Source organism: Pan paniscus, chromosome 11, assembly GCF_029289425.2.
Source record: "Pan paniscus chromosome 11, NHGRI_mPanPan1-v2.0_pri, whole genome shotgun sequence".
Taxonomy (NCBI): domain Eukaryota; kingdom Metazoa; phylum Chordata; class Mammalia; order Primates; family Hominidae; genus Pan; species Pan paniscus.
In genome coordinates, this window is record NC_073260.2 from 18,995,454 (window position 1) to 19,019,930 (window position 24,477).

Sequence of the window (24,477 nt, forward strand, 5' to 3'; positions counted from 1 at the left end):
CTATCTCCAACACTGGAAATTATAATTTGACATGAGATTTGGGTGGGGACACAGAACCAAACCATATATATCACTGGGTATATACCCAAAGGAATATAAATTGTTCTACCATAAAGAAACATGCATGCGTATGTTCATTGCAGCACTGTTCACAATAGCAAAGACATGAAATCAATCTAAATGCCCATTAATGATAGACTGGATAAAATGTGTTACATATACACCATGGAATACTATGTAGACATAAAAAGGAATGAGATCATGTCCTTTGTGGGAACATAGTTGGAGCTGGAGGCCATTATCCTTAGCAAACTAATGCAGGAACAGAAAACCAAACACCGTATGTTCTCACTTACAGGTGAGAGCTAAATGATGAGAACACATGGATACATAGAGGGGAACAACACACACTGGGGCCTATGGGAGGGTGGAGGGTAGGAGGAAGGAGAGGATCAGGAAAAATAACCAATGGGTACTGGGCTTAATACCTGGGTGATGAAATGATCTGTACAAAAAACCACTGTGACACGAGTTGATCCATATAACAAACCTGCACATGTACCCCTGAACTTAAAAGTTAAAAAATATCCTCCCAAACAAACAACAAATGCCCGTTCAGACTCAGTGGATCTAGGGCAAGGCCCAAGAATCAGTGTTGTATTTCTTTTCTTTTCTTTTTTTTTTTTTTTTGAGATGGAGTCTCGCTCTGTCACCAGGCCGGAGTGCAGTGGCGCGATCTCAGCTCACTGCAACCTCCGCTTCCTAGGTTCAAGCGATTCTCCTGCCTCAGCCTCCCGAGTAGCTGGGACTACAGGCGTGTGCCACCACGCCCAGCTAATTTTTGTATTTTTAGTAGAGACGGGGTTTCATGATGTTGGCTAGGATGGTCTCCATCTCTTGACCTCGTGATCTGCCGGCCTTGGCCTCCCAAAGTGCTGGGATTATGGGCGTGAGCCACCGCGTCAGGCCCTCAGTGTTGTATTTCTGCCGAGCTCCCTGGTGATTCTGCTGGAGCGTGGACCACTGTGGTTGAGATCATGCTGTTATCCCCTGGGCACACGTTAGGAGTAGGTAAGTTGCAAAGTAAGCAGACTGTCCCCTGTTGTCCCCTCTGAGGAGGGGCTAATTTATAGTGTCACTTCACTTTCTGAAATTTCCTCTGACCCTCAAATCTAATCCCCCTCCCCACCCCATATTCCCTACATCAGAGATGGGTGCGTCCTGAACGCAGAAGAAAGAAAAGGCAGGACTCTCATCACATCCCATTGCTTACAGGAATCCACAGAGCAACTGTTGGCAAAAACTTTCCTTGGCGTTCCAAGAGCTTAGGGAGGGACAGGAACTATTGAATGCTTTGGGAAACTTAGGTGACCCTAACTCCCTAAAGGCATCTTTTCTATGTCTCTTTTCCATACCTTCCCAATATTATTTCTGCCCCCTCCTGAATCTTGTGTGATGTTAATAGTTCCGTATTTTTAATTAGATTTTCTAAGCAAAAGAAAGTTTCCAAAGTTAATTAAAAGTTGCCTCACTGTAATTGTATAAAAGCAGCTTTTGCTTCTGAAATTAAATTATTATAATTAAACTCCTCTATCCGTTTAAAGATTTTAGTAGAATGTTTATTATTCGTTTATTATGAAGAGACCCTGGGAGGGATGCTGCTTGCACAGCCATGGTCCAGCTGATGCCATGTCATGGACTCAACTTTTCCCTCCCTTTGATGACTTCATGCCTCCGGGAACCAAAAAAATCAAATCCTGTGTGAGCTTTGGTGGTTACATGAAGTGCAGACTTTCAGTGCATCCCCAAATTCTGGCTCACTGTGGTAGGTGCCATCGTAACCCATGCATATTTGCTGCTCCTCCCTGCTCTGCCCTGGTTTTAATCAGACTTGGTCACATGACTTCCTCTCACCAAAGAAAAATGGAGAGAAGTGACATGCCCCACTTCTAAGCAGAAACTGTAGGAGCCAGCATGTGGTTTGGTCTTCTCTCATCTTTGCTATTGTGACTGACAATGTCCCAAATAGACAGAGGCTGCTCCATCAGCCTGGGACCTGGAGGGGAGACAAGGTGGAGCAGAGCTACAGCTAACCGGTAACAAACACGTAGTGCATGGGAGAAATGAACCCTTGTTTGTTACCGCAGCCAAACTCAGGCTTTCCTTGACTCTCATACACTGTTGGTTGTGAGTGACATAGAGTGTTCTTGTGTTTTGTTGTCTGAAAAATGGAGATTGTTTGTTTGAATCTGGACAATTGAAAAATTATATCCCCAGTCTAGTTTTTAGGGCCTTCAATATCCAGCTGTCGTGTATCTTTTTAGCCAACCTTTCTGCCTCTTCCTGGACATTCTGACAAAGTGGCTCTCTATGCTTTCATTTGGTCCCAACCAATGCTTCTCAAACTGAAGAGCTCACTGATCCTCATAAATACACCTCTATTGTTCAGCATTAAAAGCCAAATGTTGTCACTTTAGTTGATCACTTAATGAGGTCAACCAGATCAAAGGACACAATGAGCAAACCAAAACAATGTGGCCATCCAGATGATGCAGAAAGTCTATTTAGAAAAAAGATTATAAAATTAAAGATATTATCAAACTTGTTTTAAGGATTGGTATACAAATGAATTATTGACAATATTAAATTAAAATAACATTGTAAGAACTCACAGACCCCCAAGAATCCGTCTTGGGACCTCTTCCTCGAGAAAGTTATCCATGCCCTGAATTTTCCGACATTGGTGGGAATTGATGCTGTTCTCTCTTTCTAGAGAGCCTCTCTCCATTTCCATGTGTTCAAATCCTATTGATCTTTCTAAACCTACCTCAAATGCCACCTCCTCCTTGAAGTCTTCCCTGATCTTCTTAGCAGGAATTTTCTCTTTCTCCACTGACCTTCTTTGACACTCTTTTGCTCTTTTATTACAACATCTCCAACTTCTCTAATCCCTATTATTTGCATACCTTGTATATCACTTAGCATAGGCTAGATCTGGCTGCAGTAACTAACCACCTCCGATTCTTATTCAGTTACAACCACATACTTTCTTTATTGCTCACATTACATAATCGTCATAGATCAGTTCAACCGTGGCCCAGGTCATCTTCATGTTTGAATCCAGCTGAAGCAGAGGCCCCCATCTGGGCCTGTGCTGATCTCATGGTGGGAGGAACAGCGATATACTAGGCTACAGGATGTTCTTTATAGCTTCTGCTTGGACGAGGCACATATAAATTCTGCTCACATTTCACTGACCAAAGCAAGTCATACGGCCAAGCCTGATGGCCAGGGAGTGGAAAATATCCCCTCTCAGGAAGGGGCAGTGAACATTTTGAGTGATAACATATCTATTGCATCCTTTTCTCTTGGCCACAAACGTTCACTTTCTTCCCTTTTGAATCCACTCCTTCCCTAAGGGAGACAAGTTACAAGTCTTTTGAGTCACAGTGTCATGCACTGAGTCCAGGGTCATGAGATTGCCTCTATTTCAGGTCTGGTTGTGAGTCCTCTTGACTTGCTCATCTATGAGCTGGAAATAAGTTTTCTGTTCCTTACACTTCTGATATGCAATGATTGATCAGAGACAGGATAACTGCAATCAACACTCCTCTTCAGAAAGGGGAAGCAAGGGAGGTACCCAGCAGTCACTGGTTCCTAGAAATTCTTCCTTCTTGCTTGGTGAATGCCATGAGGGCTCGTTACCTGGAGAGTGGGGAGTGTTCTGATTTTGCTCCCTGGTATTAGCTCCCCTTCTAGTGTTCTCTATGGCTCTCTACTTCGTGGGAGAGCCTTCTCTTTTCATTGTTCTTTTCAGCTACCTTTGAAAAAGGCATCGGAAAATCAACTTTCTAAGGCTGCTTCTTGCCCATGGAAAGTTGGGTGCCTATGAGTTACTCCACATCTTTAACAGTCAATGTCTTTCAGTATAAGTTAGTGGCTCTATCACTCACAATTCATTCAACATTTTGGTTAGCCCTATGTACCATTAGCCACACCTAAACTCCATGTAGACACATCTTTCTCATTTTAATTACAGGTACTTTGAGAGTCTCAGATTTCTATCAAAGAGCCATATTCTTATCTCTTTTCCCTGAGCCATTTTGTCCAACAGAAAGGAATTACTGGGTGCTACCTCAACCAATTCAGAGATTTTAATAAAGGCTGTAATGATCACAACTTGATTTGGTCTTTACTGATAGACTGTTTTAATCAATCTTTGCTGTTCAAAGGACTTCTAAGTTTTGTCTATTACCAGTTGGAAATGAAAAGCACTTGCATTTTCCATTTGCAAATACTAGGCTTTTGGACTCTATTCTCTTTCATTTCTGTTACCAAACTGGCCAAATATTTTCTGAGCTCACGAACTGGTTTGTGAAGTGCAACCAATAACAACCAAAGAATGCTATTAATATTGGATTTCCCAAACTGTTCACCTAAATTCACAAGCTCATTTTGTGTATTTTCTGCCTTCCAAGCTGTTGATTCTTTTTTTTTTTTTTTTTTTTTGAGATGGAGTCTCACTCTGTCACCAGGCTGGAGTGCAGTGGTGCTATCTCGGCTTGCTGTAACCTCTGCCTCCAGGGTTCAAGCAATTCTCCTGCCTCAGCCTCCTGAGTAGCTGGGACTATAGGTATGTGCCACCATGTCCAGCTAATTTTTGTATTTTTAGTAGAGATGAGTTTCACCATGTTGGCCAGGATGGTCTCAATCTCTTGACCTCGTGATCTAGCTGCCTTGGCCTCCCAAAGTGCTGAGATTACAGGCGTGAACCACCGCACCCAGCCGAGAAAAACATTTTTACTAGATGTTTCAGCACTGCGTATCATTCGTATCTTCTTTATGGCCTCCAGTGAGTTTTTTCCTGATGTCCTGTTTATTAGCTCTGAAGTGAATGCCTTGTAGTTTTAGTGGCTTTTAATTTTTTGTCATCGCTCCCCTTCTAGTATTAATTTCTATCAGTTAGGATAGGGCCAGCTATGCTTCAGTAACCAATAATCCCCAAATTTCAGTGACTTAGAATAAAGATTAATTTATTGCTCATGCTTTTAAGTTTATCACAGGTCAAGTGTGGCTCTATCCCACATTAATTTTATTCCAGGTGCAACTCTGCTTAGAATATTGCCAGTCTTGGGGGACAGGAAAAAGAGATATAGAGCAATCACATAATAAAATTTAAAGCTTCTTCTCAAAAGAGACATCATCACCTTTGCATATATTTTATGAGGAAAGTGAGTCAATATGCTCAAGTCATACTCCTCTTGCAGGGAGGGGCAGTAAATATTTTGAACAATAACACAATCTACTACGTATTACCTCTTCCACTAGACTGGAACCTTCTGGAGGGCAGAATCCAAACATTAGTTAATAATCATTAGAATCTCATCACCTAAAAGAGAATGGTGCATACACAGGTGCTAAATAAGCATATATTGGATAAATTCATCTTGGGAGACTCAAAGTTAAGTAGACCAGTTGCTCTTGGGACAATGTTGTTACCACTTCCAAATGAAGAAATAATGAATCTTAGTTCCCTTGCCAGTCACACAGCTCATCTGTGATGGAGCTGGCACTACAGCCTAAGTCTCTTTACTCTCAGGCCAAAGCATAAGTGTTAGACAGAATCCTAGTACCTAGTGTAAGTGAAAGCACAGACTTTGGGGATAGAAGTGCTCTCTGTAGAGCATCCGTTATCCTATCTTCCTTTAGAGAAATATTCCCTTTTCCATAATTAGCTAAACCATAGTTGTTCTAGTGTCATGGCAGGGTGATGAGTTGAATCATTCAATTGTCTATAAGTTCTTCCCCAGAGCAATCTGGGTTCTAGAGGAAACTTTTTTTTTTCTTCAGTGCCATTGTGTGCTGAAGTTATTTATTTGAGTCTGCGTGTAAATATAAAATGATGACTCTTCACCACCATCAAATTCAAAAGGTTTCTGTGAATCTCCAGTTTTTGTGAAAACTGGCTTACAAAGTTCGATTGCATGGCACCTAGCTTGAGTAACTCTATTCTGGTTTGGTCAGTCCAAACAATGGCTTCCCGTAAACTTTGTTTAATAAGCCCAAACCCTTTTTTTCTTCATTAAAAGGATAAATAAGCCCCCGAGTCTAACATTTTCAAGTCTAAACAACCTGTTTTCTGTGAACCACAAAGCATATAAACATTAACAAAAGTTAGGTGCTTTTTCCTGTTTTTAAAAAACATTCCCTTTCCCGTGAAGCTTTTTCATAATTGTTTCATTTAACAAGTTAACATCAAGTGCTGGTTATATGTCAGGCACTGTGTTAGATGCTTTATACACATATTGTTATTTAACCCTTATAACATTTGTGGTGGTAACTATGCATATTACACTCATGTTATAGATGAGGAAACTGAGGCTTGGTAAGTGAATTTTCTTGCCCAAGTTCACACAGAAAGAGACATATCTAAACCTTGAGTGCAGAATTTCTGTTCCTTCTAACATAATACCATGCACTGACTATGCCCTTCCTCTACATGTGATATCTAATCGCTTCTTTGTGTGACACTTGGAATAGTTCTAGCACAGTGCCTGGCACATATGTTGGAATGTAATAAAAAATTGAGTAAATAAATGCACAGGTAGAGGAAAGAGGTAGGCAGGACCAGGAGCTCACAGTCGCAGATTCAAGACGAGAGTTTTGTGGGTTCTTAGCTCTGTGACCTTGGTCAAGTGATTTCTTTCTCAGAATTTTATTTTCTTATTCTGTAATTTGGGACTGAGAACCCCAGCCCTTGCAGCCTCTAGGGGATATTGTGAAGCTCAGATTAGAGTGGATGGTAGTGAACTTGAGTGAGGCCGGTCTGGCGGCTTCTTCTCTGCATATGGGGGCCTGGCAAAACTGTACATTTGTTCTGAGCACTGCATATGGGGGCCTAGGGTTGGAGAACAACAAACACGTCTGGAATGGTAATTGCTAACTGATCTGTATTTTGTCATTTTTCATGTCAACATCAGCCTTTCCTACTGTCCAAATTCTTCCCTTTGGCTGTGAACCTGAGCGACAGGCGGCTGGAGCGTGCCAGGCAGAGGACTGGGACACAGTGACATTGGAGACTATTATGCAAATCCTTGTTAGTTCTCAAAGGCAACCCTCCCACCCATCCAGGAAACAAGGGAGACTAGGGAGAACTAGGAGGCTGCAGGCTCGCAGGCGCTGTCGCTCTCCGAGGTGCTGAACGAACCTCTTGGCACAGAACTGCAGGCTTGCCCCAACAAGGAGAGAGAAGGGTCAGAGAGGGACAGGACTCCCATTCCATTCAGCTGATGGTATTGAACGGCATTTTCATCTGATAACCCCTTCCTCATCACTCTAGAGTCTGTGAAAATCCACCCACCATCTCGTTTCAGCCTCCCAAGAACCCCGGAAGTGTATTATTTATTTCCATTTGAGGAAGGAGGAAACTGGCACTTGGAGAGGTTAATGACATGTCCAAGGCCAGAGAAAGTAAATGCTTGCCTTTGATGGCCTGTCATTAAACTCATTCTACTTTGCCCCAAATATCCTTTGTCTTTAGTATCTCAGTGATTGACACCTCCTTCCATCCAGGCCAAAAGTAGGTGTGTCATCCCAGATGTCTTCACCTCCCTCACCCTCAACATCTCATTAGAACCCAAGTGTTACCAACTCCATCCTTAATACCTTGCCACTCACTCCTCTCTATCCTTCTACTGAACCTTAAATCCAAGCCCTCACCAGAATTACAGCAACAATCACCTAAGCTGGCTTTCGGATTGAGGGTTGTTTCCCAATTCATACTCCACTCTGGGGCCGCCAGATGATCTTTAGCAAACCTGGAGTGGACTGGATCATGCCACTTGCTTTCCATGGCTCTCAGGATTAAGAGAATGTCTAACCATCTAGCTAGACATTCAGGAACCTTTGATACCTGACCCTTGCCTTTGTCCCCAGCCAAGATTCTCATATTTTTCTCCTAGCCCCCAGTTCTCCATACTCTCCAGACTCACCCATTCCTGGTAGTTTCTCATGTACTCTGTGATTTCTCTTAAATATTTGCCTTTGTCCAAGCTGTTTCCTCTCCTTGGAATGACTTTATTAACCTCTTCACCTGGATAATTTTTGTCTAATCTAATGATTCAGTTTAGATGTCCATTTCTATGGAAAACCTTCCTGGCTAAAAAGGCAGGGTTTGTTGTTATTACCAGGCTTTCTGATCTGTAAACACCTATGCTGCTATATCTAATTGTCTGAATACATGCCAGGGTCTCCTTTAAATTGAAGTCATATAAAAACATTTAGAGTCTTATAATCTAATATAAAGGCAGACCCATAGTAAACATTTAAATACTTGTTGAATAAACAACAAAGCTTTCGGGCGGGGTGGGGGCGGGGAGGTCAGATGGACCTGAATTCAAATTTTATTTTTCTCAGCTTACTAGACAGCTGATTGTGAACAAGTTACTTAATCTCTCTATGCTTTAGATTCTTCATCTTTAGAAAGGGTCTAGCAATTAAAACTACTGTTGACTCCTGGTCCACTCCCCATCTCTGGATGGGCCCAACCCTCTGGAAAGACAGCAAGGGCAGGGGAATAATCTAAGCAGCGGGTTTCCCTACTTTTTCCCTACATGGAGTCCTGGGAGGGTGAGTATTTGTCTTTTTCCAGACTTGACTGAGAAGGATTTGGGATTTGCTTCCGGCAGTGATGGTGATGAGTCACCTGCTTAGGCAACTTGGATGCACAACCATATAACTTATGATTCAAAACAGACTCTGACTACAGCTAGGGGGAGGGACAATAGATTGACAGGATTTGGAAGGGAAACCTTTCCCTAGTCTGGAGGCTCAAGTTGGCCACAAGTCATAGTCTTTCTTTGTATATCATTTTTTTCTGTGGCACAGTCCCTCCCAAACTTCTCTCCAGACCTTTATATAGATGGTGGTAACTACACCATGAGTGGTTCCTCTTGTGGGAAGCAGAATAATAACCCTCTCCCAAAGACACCCATATCTAAATCCCCAGAACCTGCAACTACATTACATTACCTGGCAGAGGAGATTTATTTTTTTTTGAGATAGAGTTCGCTCTGTCACCCAGGCTGGAGTGCAGTGGTGCACTCTCAGCTCACTGGAACCTCGGCCTCTCAGGTGCAAGCTATTCTTCTGCCTCAGCCTCTGGCGTAGCTGGGACTACAGGCATGTGCCACCATGCCTGGCTAATTTTTGTATTTTTAGTAGAGCCGGGGTTTCACCGTGTTGGCCCGGCTGCTCTCAAACTCCTGACCTCAAGTGAGCTGCCCGCCTCAGCCTCCCAAAGTGCTGGGATTACAGGTGTGAACCACTGTGCCCGGTGACACAGGAGAATTGTGGTTGCAGATGGGATTAACATTGTTAATCATATGACCTTAGAGTAGGAGATTATCCTGAATGCTCTGGATGGGCTCCATGTAGTCACAGCATCCTTAAAAGTGGAAGAAGGAGGCAGAAGAGAAGTCAGAGTTAGAGAGATTGAAAATGCTGTCCTACTGGCTCTGAAGATGGAAGAAGGGGCAAGGAGCCAAGGAATGCAGATGGCCTCTAGCAGGGGGAGAACACAAGGCTAGGGATTCTTCCCTAGAGCTTTTCCTTTTTGCGGGAAAGTGGCCCTGCAAGCACCTCAGTTTTGGCCTAGTGAGGACAATTTCAGACTTCTGACCTCCACAACTGTAAGATAATAAGTTTGTGTTGTTTTAAGCCATGCAGTTTGTGGTGATTTGTTACAGTGGCAAAAGGAAATGAATATACCTCACATGCACAGTGTCTTCATTTCTATATGTGTTTTCCCCATTATAATGTCATTACCATAAAGTAGGTTTTCTATTTTTAGGGCACTAGGGAGTGATATATTAGTACTTGGCTTTGATGGAGATTTCTGTCTCTCCCAAGTGGGCTTCCCTCTTGAGATTTAAAAAATGTAACGATTCCACAGTTCTGCTTGCTTTTTCTCCTTGTTTCATCTTTCTCCCTTCCAAGATCTGACTGATCTGCAGATTTTCTCCTGAATTTACCAACTACTGTTTTTTTCTAGCCACCTTAATACTTTTCCACTCTCCTAAATCATAGATTCCTGTTGATCAATATTTTACATTCAACATTCCCCACACTTTCCCTAATTGTCCTTTTACATATTTTATCTCCCTATTAAAAGAACTTGGTTGTAACTTTTTTCATCTATCCTTGTTTTTTCTTTTCCTTCCCACCCCCACCCCGAACTTTGCATATTTTCCTTCTTTCTTACTACTTTTCTACCATTATGGGTGAATAACATTAGGATAATGATCCTCTGAACTGCTGTAATTCTGTATACAAAGCAACAGAAAGTGTAAATTATCCCAATACCGGCTCCCTCTTTGACAGTCCCGGGAGCAGCATCCTTTGACCACTGTGAATGGTCTCATTGTTCTAGGTGTTGCCATCCTTCAACTTGTTTTTAACTATCATGCCATGTCTTCTAATTTTTATTTTTATTTATTTTTATTTTTTATTTACTTGTTTTTTTGAGACGGAGTCTCATTCTATCGCCCAGGCTGCAGTGCAGTGGCACGATCTTGGCTCACTGCAAGCTCTGCCTCCCGGGTTCACGCCATTCTCCTGCCTCAGCCTCCCGAGTAGCTGGGTCTACAGGTGTCCGCCACCATGCCTGGCTAATTTTTTTGTAGTTTTAGTGGAGACAGGGTTTCACCGTGTTAGCCAGGATGGTCTCGATCTCCTGACCTCGTGATCCACCCATCTCGGCCTCCCAAAGTGCTGGGATTACAGGCTTGAGCCACCGCGCCTGGCCCCTATGTCTTCTAAATTTAAATTTTCTCACCACTTGGCTACCTGAGGGAGACAAACTCCTTTGTTTCCATTGTATTTTGGTGTACTCTGGAGGATCAAGAGCAAAGTTCTGACCAGAACAATAAATAGGGGTTTGTATGCTGGGAGGGAAGAGAAACCACCTGCCCTAATTCCTTGAATTCTAAATTTCAACTCCTCCTCTACTGAGCACCCCTATAGTGCTAATTTTCACAAAGGCCACATTCTGTGGGGCAGGTAATTGCTTCCGTTTGCCCTTGGGCTAAAGTCCAGATGTGGGGTGTACATTTTCAATACCACAGATGGAATCTCCAAATGCCTAATAAAGATGACAATCAATGGTTGGATATAGATAAATACTCATACTCAGGAATCTCCAAATGCCTAATAAAGATGACAGTCAATGGTTGAATATAGATAAATACTCATGCTCAAGGTTTTGTTCCAAAGTCTCCCCTAGTTTTCTCCACAGGAATCTCATTACCTTTCCCCTCTCCCCCCTCCTCCTCCTCCTTCTGAGCTGGAAAGAAAGTCTTTAGTGCTTTAATGGGACAGAAATTGATACTCTATAATCACTAGTGTTATTTATATTCTATGAACATATTACAAAGCATGAGCAGTTTAACTGTGAAATAAATCAAGAATCCCAAACCTTTTCCAGTCAGCCCACAGATATATATTTGGGTTTCTTTAGTTCTGTTCTCTGTTCCCAAATTTTATTTTAAATTGTGGTAAAATATACATAACACAAAATTTGCCATTTAAACAATTTTCAGTGTACAATTCAGTGGCATTAGTTACATTTGCAATGTTGTACAGCCATCACCATTATCTGTTTCCCAAATGTTTTTATCCACCCAAACAGAAACTATGTACCATTAAGCAATAACTTCCTATTCCTCCCTTCCCTCAGCCCCTGGTAACCTCTCATCTACTTTCTGTCCTATGAATTTGCCTATTCTAGCTATTTCATGTAAGTGGATTTATATGTTTGTCTTTTTTATAGCTGAATAATATTCCATTATATAAGTGTATCACATTATATACCTATATACATTTATGTGTATATCACATGTTGTTTGTCCATTTATTTGTTGATGGACACTTGGATTGTTTCTATCATTTGTCTACTGTGAATAATGCTGCAATGAATGTTGGCATACAAGTATCTGTTTGAGTGTCTATTTTCCATTCCTTTGGTATATACCTAGGAATGGAACTACTGGGTAATATGGTAATTCTAAGTTTAGCGTCCATCAAACTGATGTCCATAGGTGTGGCACCATTTTACATTCCCACCAGCAATGTACAAGGTAGAAACTCATTGTTTTAATCAATTTCCTTTTGCGTTATATTTTCCTTTTTACCGGAGCCATCGTTGACTATATTACCCTCCAGTTTCTTAGAGGCCATCAGGTACATACCTCAAAAAATAAGGGGTCTACTTTCTCATTTTTACTATTCACAAGATTGGCCCAAGACATGAAACATGCAAACTTCCACTCCGAAAAAGTAATGCCCGTGACACTACAGCAATCCTATGCTGTGACTGAGCTGGGCTCCACATGAACTAGCCATAAAAGACCAAAATACAATGGAATTACAGCACATTTCAGGTGCAATTTCATTTTTCACATTACATTTAGATATCCCTGAAGACCAAGTAATTTCTAGATATTTTTGGCCCATTCCCAGATTTTTTTATTCCAACATAAAATGCAAGGATTCAGTAAGTAATAGTCATAGGAAATTTTAGTGCAAACTATCCAAAGTTTAGCATGAATTAACACATGGACAGGCCTGCCCCCACAATTTTGCATTGTAAGATACTTGCAAAACCATCACAGAGATAAAACAGTCACACTTGAAAATAATTCAAGCTTATACAAAGCAAACAAAAAACAATTGATCTCAAAGAGGTTTCCCTTCCAGGTAGAAGGAATCCTGCAATCTTGTGTGGGAATCAGTGAGTCGAAGTATAAAAAGCACGTGGTACATTTAGGCACACAGTACATGCTCAATATGTTGATTAAACGAAGACTATCTGGATATGTTACTTAAGACTGAGTCCAAACACAGATTTGGAATCCATGAAACAGAGAGAATTAGTGTTTAGCTAAAACTCAAAGCTAGTTAGTGGATAGTACTGCATGTGACTCAGGTCTTCCAGTTCCCAGTCCTAGGCCCTCTACTTTCATCTCCTAGCCAACAATGGGAGTTCACTTAGCATTTGTCATGTGCAAGACACTATGCTGGGCACAGTTGCCAAAAGACAATCTGAGATAAAATCCTTGACTAGCCAGAGATAAAGACCACGTGGTCTAGATAGGATTTGCTTTATGCTGAGTTAGACACACAGGACTTAATGTTGGAAATTTAAGTGCTTTTAGGAGCTCATGGTATTGGTAAAATATGGGAGAACTCTGGCGACCTGGGTTCCAGTTCTGGCCCTGTCACCACTGGCTGTGTAATCCCAGCCTCCCAGATCCTTGATTTCTTCATGAGATGATTGAAACACTGTCTGCCAAGAGCAGGTGCTTTGTAGATATTTGTTCTCTCCATAACTCAAGTGATGGATGTTTTCTAGGAGCCCAGAACAAAGTAACACCATTGCCATGCCGAAGGTTACATGAGAAGGCCAACATAAAATGCAAGGATTCAATAAGTAATAGTCATAGGAAATTTTATTGCAAACTATCCAAAGTTTAGCACACATTAACACATGACAGGCCTGCCCCCATAATTTTGCATTGTAAGATACTTGCAAAACCATCATATAGCTTCAGTTTCCAAGATGGTGGATGATGCTGTCTGCACTGTGAATGCTTCTGGGCTCGTATTGATAGAATGTAAGAACAAAAAGTCTGTACAATTGTAAAATAAAGTCTTGTACAATTTCCAGTCTTCAAAACCTGTGCTTATTTGAATTTATGTAATCTCCAGAACGTATTTTATTTGGTCTTCTGGAGATGGATCTCTTTGGGAAAACTGAGGAAGCAAGTAGGATTTCCTGACCCATTCTAGTGAAAGCACTCATTTCTTCAGCTGTAAGTCTGGGAAACCAAATGAGCAGATAAAACTCTTCTGTACATCTATTCATGCATTTCCTTTCCCCCTTTTTCCCCTTATTTTCTTCCCTTCCTCCCTCCTTCCCTCCCTTCCTCTTTTTTCTTCCCTCCTTCCTTTTTCTCTTTTCCTCTCTCCTTTCCTCTCTCTGTCTCTCTCTTCCTTCCAACAAATACTTAGTGTTGCCTGCCCTATTCTTGGGCACATTCTTAAGCATGTGAGCACTCAGAGTTTGAATTCAAGGCATTTATCTTCTAATGGGTGAGACAAATACTGTAAATGGATAATTCTGGTGCATTGTGATGTGGCTCCTAACAAATGCATTTTACATTCTACTGTGAGAGAACAGAGGAAGAAGCAGCTACCTCTGCCTGTGACATTGAAAAAGCCATCACAGGAGCTGATATTTGAATAGATTTTTTTAGGGTGAAGAAAAATTTATTAGATAGAGATGAGGAAAAGGTATTCTAAGCAGAAGACAATGTGCATGCAAAGGGATGGAAGAGGATGCTTCACGTGGGGAGAAACTGGTAGATCTTTAGTAGGCAGTGTGATTGGAGGGAAGAGACTAGGCTGCAAGAGAGGGGGAAGGCAGCCTAGAAGGGTGGGTTGGTACAAGGTGGTGGAGGGCTGGAGACATTGGGCTTTGTCCTGGAGGAGAAGGATGTTGCCCCAGTCAGACCATTGTGCTGGAGGACCTGCTCTGGCTATATAGTGTGGTGGGCTGTAGGGGGAGCAAGCTTTAGGGTTGGAAGACCAGTTAATGTGGTTCTAGAGAAAGATGGTAGTGAGTTGAACATGGAAGGAGATGGAGAGAAGTTATCATGACCTGGATACAGTGATTGATTGATGATGGGAATGGCAGAGGGAACCACTGCAGGTGACCTCAGGACCTGGGAAAACTGAGAGATGCAGCTGAGAACACAGGATCAGGAGCAGCTTTGTGGGGGCAGGACATGTGCTGGCCTCCTGTGCCCAGGTCCCTGGAGGAGCACTAGGTGGAGATGCCTAGAAGACAGAGGCATTACAAAAGAGACAGTAGGTCAGGTGTGTAACAGTGAGAGAAATCTAACACAGCTGACTCCGTCTTGCTCCTAACCTCACAAACTAACTGTCTTTGCTCATTCTGCATGTAGGCCAAGCTAACTATGGGAGGAATTTAGTTTATAGTTTAACTTTAAAGTAAGGATGATAATAGTCCCTTCCCAAAAGTAACCCCTGAGGAAATAAGGAGGACATACACACAAGTAACAATGTTATGTTAAAAATTGATAGGATGGGGGAGAGCCTCAGGAAAAATAACTAATGGGTACCAGGCTTCATACCTGGGTGATGAAATAATCTGTACAGCAACCCTCCATGACACATGTTTACCTATGTAATAAGCCTGCACATGTACCCCGGAGTTTAAAATAAAAGTATAAAAATTTATGGGCGCATTGTGACCCGAGCAAGGACAAAGAAGTCTCAGTCTTCCTGAGACTCCTGCTGGTGCCCAAATGTCAATGTTCACCAGTTATCTCCTGACCTCAACGTCCACGTTCCCCCCTCCTCAATATAAAAGAAGCTTGAGCATTGTGACTTTTAAGATGGTTCTTTACCACATTAGTCTGCCATCATCTTGGTTTGCTGGCTTTCCAGAATAAAGTTGCCTTCCTTGCTCCAACTCCTTGTTTCTTGACTTACTGGCTGTCATGCAGACATAACGAGCAGAACGAGTCTGGAGTTGGTTACAGGCACAGAGGAAGCAGCGTGGAGTGAGGGGAAGGCTTCCCAGGAAAGTCTGGAGCTGAGGCATGGGCTGTTGAAGAGTGAGTCAAGGTCCTCCCTGGAATCCACAGATTCTGACTCTACCTCTGGGGCACATGGTGGGGGGCGAAGGTTATTGTTGGACAAGGGTTCTTTATCTCAGGGGAACTTCTGGAGACCCAGGAGAGTGTGTGGTCACTGGGGTGGGGGCGCTGTTGGAGGAGGGAGATGGAGTGTCTGATGTAGCAAATCAGGTTCATGAACTTGGAGATGGCAAAATGACACCAGGAACGGACCTTTCTGCCCTCCTGCTTCTTGAAGGCTCTCAGCACATCATGGCCTTAGCTCCCCTTGGTGGAGAGGAGTCAGGTCCCTGGGTCACCTGGGAGCCAGGCCTGGGATGATTGGAACCCAAGATCACATGAATTATTTCCAATCATGCCATCTGCTTCCTATCAAATGCCGTCCTTCTTTTCTTTCTTCCACCTTCTCTTCCTTCCTTGGACTTTAGTTGAGCATTTCTTCTGTTGCAGGCCCTGTTCTGGTCACCAGGGGTCCAAGATAGAATGAGACACTGTCCCTGCACTCCAGGGCCTCCCAGTGCTGAGTGGCAGACAGGTGAAAAAGCAGACACCTCCATGTCCTGTGGGAGGCATTGGGGTCAAGGAGACCCAGGACCACATGGAACCCCATTGAGGCCCCAGAGGAGGCAGGGCCAGCATTAATACAGTCTGCTCATGTTCCTCGTGTAGTCGCACCCCTCATCTTTCTGACTCCCCACCTTGAGGCAAAATCTGGGAAACAGTTTCCCTTTTAGAGAACAAAGGATGGAGCGTGAGGCCAGCCTGATGCATTTACAAAGCCTTCACAGCAAGTGCTGGCAAGGGGCCCAGAACACAGGAATAAACTTCATACCTGGCCAGTCTCAGACCCACAGCAGTTGGTTCTTCGGATTGATATTCTGCTCGGAGCTTTGGTTTCATTTACATCCTCCTGAAATTGGGGCCATTTTCTTCCTTCTGTCTTTGGCAAACTTGACTTAATCTTATGTCATACTTAGGACAACTCCAGGCCCATGGTCTCTCAGGGCCCCGGGCCTTACCCTGGATGAAGAGGCATAGAGACCTTGTACTGTGGCTCGGGGGAGGGGGAAGAATGGGAATCTCAGAGAAGCCCCTTTCTTTCTAACCTGTTTTTATTGAGGTGAAGTTCACATATCATACAATTAACCATGTACAGCTTATGATTCATCATGCCGTGTAACCATTAGATCTCTCTAGTTTCAGAACATTTTCATCACCCCCAAAGGAAACCCTGATTCATTTGGTGCTCACTCTCCTTCTCCTCTACCCCGGTGATCACTAGTCTGCTTTCTGTCTCTATGGATTTGCCTATTCTGCACATTTCATGGAAAAGAAATAATATAATATATGACTGTTATGGGCATATGTTGAAGTCCTAACTTCCAGTACCTCAGAAGTTTTCTGTGTTTGGAGGCAGGGTCTTTACAGAGGTAATTAAATTGAGGTCATTAGGGTGATCCCTAATCCGACCTGATTGATGGCTCTTGTAAGAAGAGGAGATTAGGACACAGACACACACAGTGGGAAGACCCCGTGAGGACACAGGGAGAAAGTGGCCATCCGCAAGCCAAGGGGAAAGACCTCAGAAGAAACCAACGCTGCCAACACTTTGCTTTGGATGTCTACTCTCCAGAACCACGAAGAAATGAATTTGTTGTTTAAGACACCCAGCCTGTGGTACTTTGTTATGGCAGCCCTAGCAAACTAATACAGCAACTTGAAAAAAATAGACTTTATTTTTTTAGAGCAGTTTTCTGTTCAGAACAAAATTGAGCAAACGGTACAGAGGTTTCCCATATATCCCCCAGCCCCACATATGCACAGCTTCCCTGATCAACATCCTATAGTGACAGGGCCATTGTAGGATGCTTTCAAGGTTCATTCATGCGTAGTATCTATCGTTACTTAATTCCTTTTGATAGCTGGATAGTATTCCACTGTCTGAATATTCCCCAATTTGTTTCTCCATTCCTCTGTTGATGGACATTTGTGTTGTTACCACCTTTTGACTATTGTGAATAATGTTGCTATGAACATTAGCGTACACATTTCTATGTGGACAGGTGCTTTCATTTCTCTTGGATATATACCCAGGAGTGGAATTGCTGGGTCATATGGTAATTCTATGCTTAACGTTTTGAGGTGTTTATAGCCTTTTTCCTTGATAACAATTGTTTACAGTGTACCAATCGACTGTCCAGAACCCCATATAGTGTTGTAAAGAAGAACGGGATTCTGATGATGAACTGCCCAGTTCATAGTATAGATTCACTCCTTCCTAGGTGGGGGACATTGGGCAAGTTAGTAAACTTTGTCACTCATTTTCCTGAGGTGGACCTTAGACGATGGTTGTGTAGATTAAATGGAAATGGATGCAAAGGACTTAATATATATGTCATTCAGTAAGTGTTTGCTGCTTCAAAATCTCTGAACGTATACTTAGGCACATAGCAAGTGCTCGAATTACTGGCTGTTTTTATAATTGTAGTTCACCTTGAAGGATCTGGACATGTGACAATGTCAGGGAAATCTAGGAAGAAGAAAGAGTGAGTCAAGGAATGGTTTAGGGACATATTGGGAAGGTGCATTTGGCTGGAGTGAGGTATAGGAGAGGAAGTAAGTAGGGGCCAGACTTCAGAAGCCTTGAGGACAACCTACTCTTAGTAGCACCTTGAATGCCAACCTTGGTCTCAGTCCTGGAAGTTCCAGAGCAGAGGGTCAGATGTCACTGAGATCAGCGGAATGAGGGTGGGGTCAGTTTGCCCTCTCACGTGTGAATGGGTAGGAAGCCCTTAGTAACTGCAGCTTTGCTTGCCATGGTTTATGATACTGTAGCTAAACGGCTATACTCTAAATTTTCAAAATTTGTGGGCAAGTAGAGATTTGTTTAACGCAGAAGTTTCTTACACCAGAGCCAGAAAAATGTGCCCTTAACATCATGATAACTGATGGAAAGTCCATTCCATAACCATTTTGCCAAGCCTTGCAAAAATAATATAGGGAAGAATGCAAGAAAAAAAAAGACATCTCATTGTAAACCAGGGTGGCTGGCATAAAAACTTAAAAACAAATATAGTTGGCATAAGATAAAATGTGTTTTTGAATTCTGAAGAAGATAATTCAGGAGTGAAGTTACCTGCCATAGCAGGCATTTAAAAAAATCAGTTTTTCATAAAGCCAAATTTACTCAACTTATATAACTGCCATTTCTCATGACATTAGGACTTTCCAAATATGTGTATATATATATATACACATACATCCATAAAAAACATGTATGTCATATATCTCTAAATATATATTTTATGTACTATATATAACCATTTACATATGTATAAGTTACTATTTTAATAATTAAATGTTGTTTATTAAAAATAACGTGTACATGCTTTAAAAATTAAATAATATGATTTTTTAAAAAAGCAAAGGAAAAGCTGCCTCCCACAATTATTCTCACCAGAGACAACCACTTTTCATACTCACAGAGATGGTTTTTAATATTGATAAATCTGGTTAGTGCATGCATCTTTTGGAACTTATACTTACAGTATTTAAACAATATGTCAGATTTTTATTGCCTTCTCCAAAAATGTCCTATTTTTGGTCCAGCCAAATGTGGGGCTTTTCAGGTAGGTAACATAGGGTCTGCCAAGGATTATAGTGAGGAAAGAAAGGCTTCAGGCTAATATCTTCCTTGGAATACTCAGTGCCAACTTACACAACTTTCTAAATTAAGAAAGGATGTCTCCAGACCAATAGAATCATTGTCTGAAACAAGCCCTGAAATCAGGGTTCCTGGGTTCTTGTCACAACATTCCCTGGCTTTTCTCCTCTCTGTTACTGAAGGTGGAGTGGAAAGAGCACAGGCTTGGAATACGAAGGTCTGGGACACAGCGGTTCTCAGGCAATTGTGGCTAAGTCCCTTGCTTTCTCTGGATCTTTGTTTTGACATGTGGAAGTAAAGGAGTTGGGAGAGATGTTTGTATCTGTATTGGTTGGGGTTCAGGTACAGAATCACCCAGGGTCTTACAGACTGTTACAGTGCACAGAATCACTGGGAGCATTGAAAAAACAGATTTTAGGTTGAAATTTTAGGAGCATCTCCCAAAGCCACACACAGAACTGGGACACCAAGGGAGTTGCTGTTGCTGCTAAGATGCCGGGTCAGCAGGTGCCTGCCAGGTTGAGAGGCCCCACTGCTGCTGCAGGTTAGGGCCATGCCACCTCTCCATGATTCAGACAGGCTGAATGGATGCCCAAGCCCTGCCTTTCTTCAAAGTGAGGGATCAAGCTCTGGGACTTCTGCTACAGCTGCATCAGAGACACCTGTGAATGGGCTTGTCTGCAGAAGGGGCAGCTGAGGCATTTTCTCTCCCTGTGATGCTCCTCTTCTGCCTTCCAAAGCTTGCATGGCAGCATTTGGTTGGCAGAACCTAATCACAGTTAAACCCCAGGTGCAAAGGAGTCCAGGAAGTATAGCTTGTAAATCCCCACACTGCGTTCCAGACACACATTCGAAGAAGAAACCTCCAAGTGGAAGTTGAAGGAGCCGGGATTCCAATTTTTAGGTTTAACAACTCAAAATCTTAGATTTGAACCCTGGCTCCTTCTCTTGCTCTTTTTCTTTGTTTCTTTTCTTTTCTTTTTGAGATGGAGTTTTGCTCTTGTCGCCCAGGCTGGAGTGCAGTGGCACAATCCCAGCTCACTGCAACATCCGCCTCCTGGGGGCAAGCGATTCTCCTGTCTCAGCCTCCTGAGTAGCTGGGATTACAGGTGCGTGCCACCATGCCTGGCTAATTTATGTATTTTTAGTAGAGATGGGTTTCGTCATGTTGGCCAGGCTAATCTTGAACTGCTGACCTCAGGTGATCCACCCACCTTGGCATCCCAAATTGCCGGGATTACAGGTGTAAGCCACCGCACCTGGCCATGTATCCTTCTCTTGCTGACTGTGTGACCTTGGATGAGTCATGCTGCCTCCTTGAGTCTCAGTTTCCTAGGTTGTAAAATGTGAATAATAAAATCAGCTACCTCCCCAAATTTTATAAAGGCATAAGAAAGTGCCTGGCATGAGGTAAGTGTTCTATAAATACAAGCTTGCCTGGCCACATTCTATCTATTTAACAGATATGAAACTGAGGTTTAATGAGGGGACATCAGGGCTCGAACTCAGGTATCCTGATGCTGAGGCTCTTGCTAGTTGGGAAGAAATATTTTTAGGATTAGTGTCTCCCTAGAGAGACTGCGGGTGGGAGGTGCTGCTGGGTGCATGGGAGACAGTAGGGAAGGCACGAAAAGGATGGGACCCATGATATGCGTCAGTTAACCATATACAATAGTGGTATAACAAACAAGCTCAAAACTCAGTGGCTTAAAACAATAATGATTCATTCTCATGGATTTGTGACTTGGCTGGGATGAGGTGATCCAGGCCAGGCTTGGCTGAGAGTGGGCTTGTTCCATATGTTTCTTGCCTTCCTCCTGGGGGACAGTGGCCTAGTTTGGGCATGTCTTTCTCATGGCGATGAGAGAGGTAGCTTTGTAAGACTTAGGTCAGTCACATCATGCCTGCTAACATCTCATTGGTTGAAGTAAGTCATAGACCCAAGCCTAGAGTCATGGGATGGGGAATTTGCCCTTACTCCTCCCCTCCTTGGAATAGGCAGATCCCACAAAGTTACATGTCCAAGGGTCATAATATAGGGACAGATGAAGAATTGGGCCCATTAATACAACCTTCTTCAGTAGGGTTACTGGTTGCTCAAGCCTACTGTTTACAGACCTGGCAGTAAGTAGATTTTGAATTCCCCTATTCTGTATTCTTCCTCCTGTATCTTGGGGCCAGGAGATAACTCTGCCCCTACCTCCACTCACAAGTTTCCCCAAGCTGGTTGATTCCATGACAGGCAGTGAGAGGCTGCCCAAGTCTCCTGGTCTTTCTCTTTTTTTGTGCACTGAAAGCCATGTTAGAGTGAAGGTTAAGAAAAGTTAAGCAGAGACTAAGGATTCGAGAGTATGGGAAGAGGAGATAATAATAATACTAGTGATAAAAATGGTAATACTACTGCTACTACTAATAGTCCAAAAACAAATAAAACCACCAACAATGAAGGAAGAGCATTATTCTAGGAAAAAAAGATCAATTTGCTTTAAGAAAGAACATCTGACCACTTTCCTCCTATGACCATGTTGTCCCAGACCCATACAGTTCTGCTGCTGGACATTCAGATGCTACTGCATTATGTTGTGTTGGGAGGGAAGATGGAGTGTTTGAAGGGCTAGGGGCAGTGCTTGAAGGCTCAGAGAGAAAGGATCATGAACTAGGAAGTGCCAAAGGAAAGAGAAGCCTGGCCTGGAAGAGAGGAATCGTGAGTGGATTTACCACTAATATGCTATGCACACTGAATATCTCACCTGGTACTCAACATCCATCCTCATCTTTTTCTATGTAGTTTCCAGGAAATCTAATAATGGCATTTCCTTGGCTCCTTTGCAGCTAGGTCTGAATGTAAGTTGTGTGTTCCACTGATGAGATGCACTCATGTGAAACTTTGGAAGGCAAAAGGGAGGAGAAGGAGACAATTTTCATCCTGCTATTGCTGCCCATAAGCAAAGTTATAGAGACTCGCATGTTTGTAGCAGGTAGAGTTAGTATTCCAGGTTCTACTCACCAGCTCAGAGGGGTAAGAGCAGATGTGTCAGCAGCAGTGGCAGTGACTTTCTGCTTTTTGGATGTCAGCTCCTTGTTGTGTCTAGTGAATCCCCTGTATTAAATTCCTTCCTGCATGTGAAACACCGAGGATGGTTTCTACTTCCTGTCCTGGACTCGTGAGATCTTTGCCAAGTCTCCATACCTCTGGAGCTCATGTAATGAGTGGTGTGGGTGAGAGGTTAACAATGCACTTTCCCGTTTTGCATGAGATTTGACCTTTCATTAACTTGGTAGCCCTGTTCCTCTGGTAACTGGATAAAAAGGATATGTCAACCTTGTTACTAGGCAGTATTGCTTGTGGCAGAAATGATCCCTTATTGGTAAGCTACTTGTGACTGGGGAGAGTTACCTGATAGGAGGCCATATTTTTGAGCTTCTCTGAGTGCCATGACCCTGGCCCCAGAAGTAGTTACAAGAGATATTAGCTCGTGTGGGGTGGGCAGGTTCTCAAGCCGGCCTGATGTGGGTCTTGTCTCCCTGCAGTTGAGCTGTATTGCTTTGTGGGCTTCTTCAAGGGCTCCTGTAGTTTAGGAACCCTTGATGCCATCCTGTTGGTGAACAGTGTCCCTATACCCTTCTAAGTAGACTGAGCTGAAGATGACCTATGATAGTCTTGTAAGTCACTAAAGTCGGACCTGAGAAGACTCCATGGTGGGCCTTGCAAGGGAAATTCAATGAGATGGAGTCTCATTGCCATTCTAGAATTTCCTCTTTCTAGGGATGAAAAACTCACCAGCCACATTGTAACCCATCAACTCAAGTTCTCAAGGAAACAGAACCATAGGCAGCAATTTATATATAGTCATTTCTTGATATCAGTGGAGAATTGATTCCAGGACCCTGACAAATACAAAAATCTGTGGATGTTCAAGTCCCTGATATAAAGTGGCATGGTATTTGCATATAACCTATGTACATCCTCCCACTTACTTGAAATCATCTCTAGATTATTTATAATACCTAATACTATGTAAATGCTATGCAAATAGTTGTTACAGTCTACTTTTTATTTGTATTATTTTTTATTGTATTGTAATTTTTTATTGTCTGTTTTTTCCAAATGTTTTTGATCCATAGTTATTTGAATCCGGGATGCAGAACTAGTGGATTTGGAGGGCTGGCTGTATTATCATTACAGGGGAAAGCTATCCCAAGGAAGTAAGAATGGGGCAAGCCAGGCATGGTGGCTCATGCCTGTAATCTCAGCACTTTAGGAGACTGAGGTGGGTGGGTCGCTTGAGCTCACAAATTTGAGACCAGCCTGTGCAACATGGTGAAACCCTGTCTCTACAAAAAATACAAAAATTAGCTGAGTGTGGTGGCTAATGCCTGTAGTCCCAGCTACTCGGGAGGCTGAGGTGGGAGGACGGCTTGAGCCCGGAACGCGGAGGTTACAGTGAGCCGAGATGGCACCACTGCTCTCCAGCCTGGGTGACAGAGCTAGACCTTGTCAGACCTTGTCTTAAAAAAAAAAAAAGGGGTAAAGGGCAGTGAGGCAAGAGAGAAGTTCTGCCAATCCAAGGGAGTGTGTTACTGAGTTGACTAGTTTTGTGCGGCTCATAACAGCTTTGCAAGACATCTTCAGAGGGTCTATTGTAGCTTCAAACAGTTTGCCCAAGGGAAGAAGTCAGAAGCATTTTTCTACTGGCTTCCTTCTCCTACGGGCCAAACTTTTCTCCCATGAGGTAGCAACTTTACCCCTCAGCAGCCACTGGGGGATCTAAATTCTAAGATGGCAGCAAGTGGGCATGAGTCAGAAGCACATACATCTGTCTGCCTGCCTTCTGCCACCTGGGGTCCTGGTTGGGGGAGCCAGTGCTCATGTGTGGTCACTGAGCTTTTCCCATGGCATCTAGTACATCCATGGCCAAAGGGAAGGGGCAGGAGGTAGGAGAAGCTGTCAGGTCAAACTCACAAGCATCTTCCAGAGTAGCTCAGTCCAGCTATGTAGGTGGAATACCACAAGCTCAGGACCCCATTGTGGGGATGAAAATGAAGCCCAACAAAACTCCTTCCTATAAAGATCTTGAATTATTCTCTGTGACT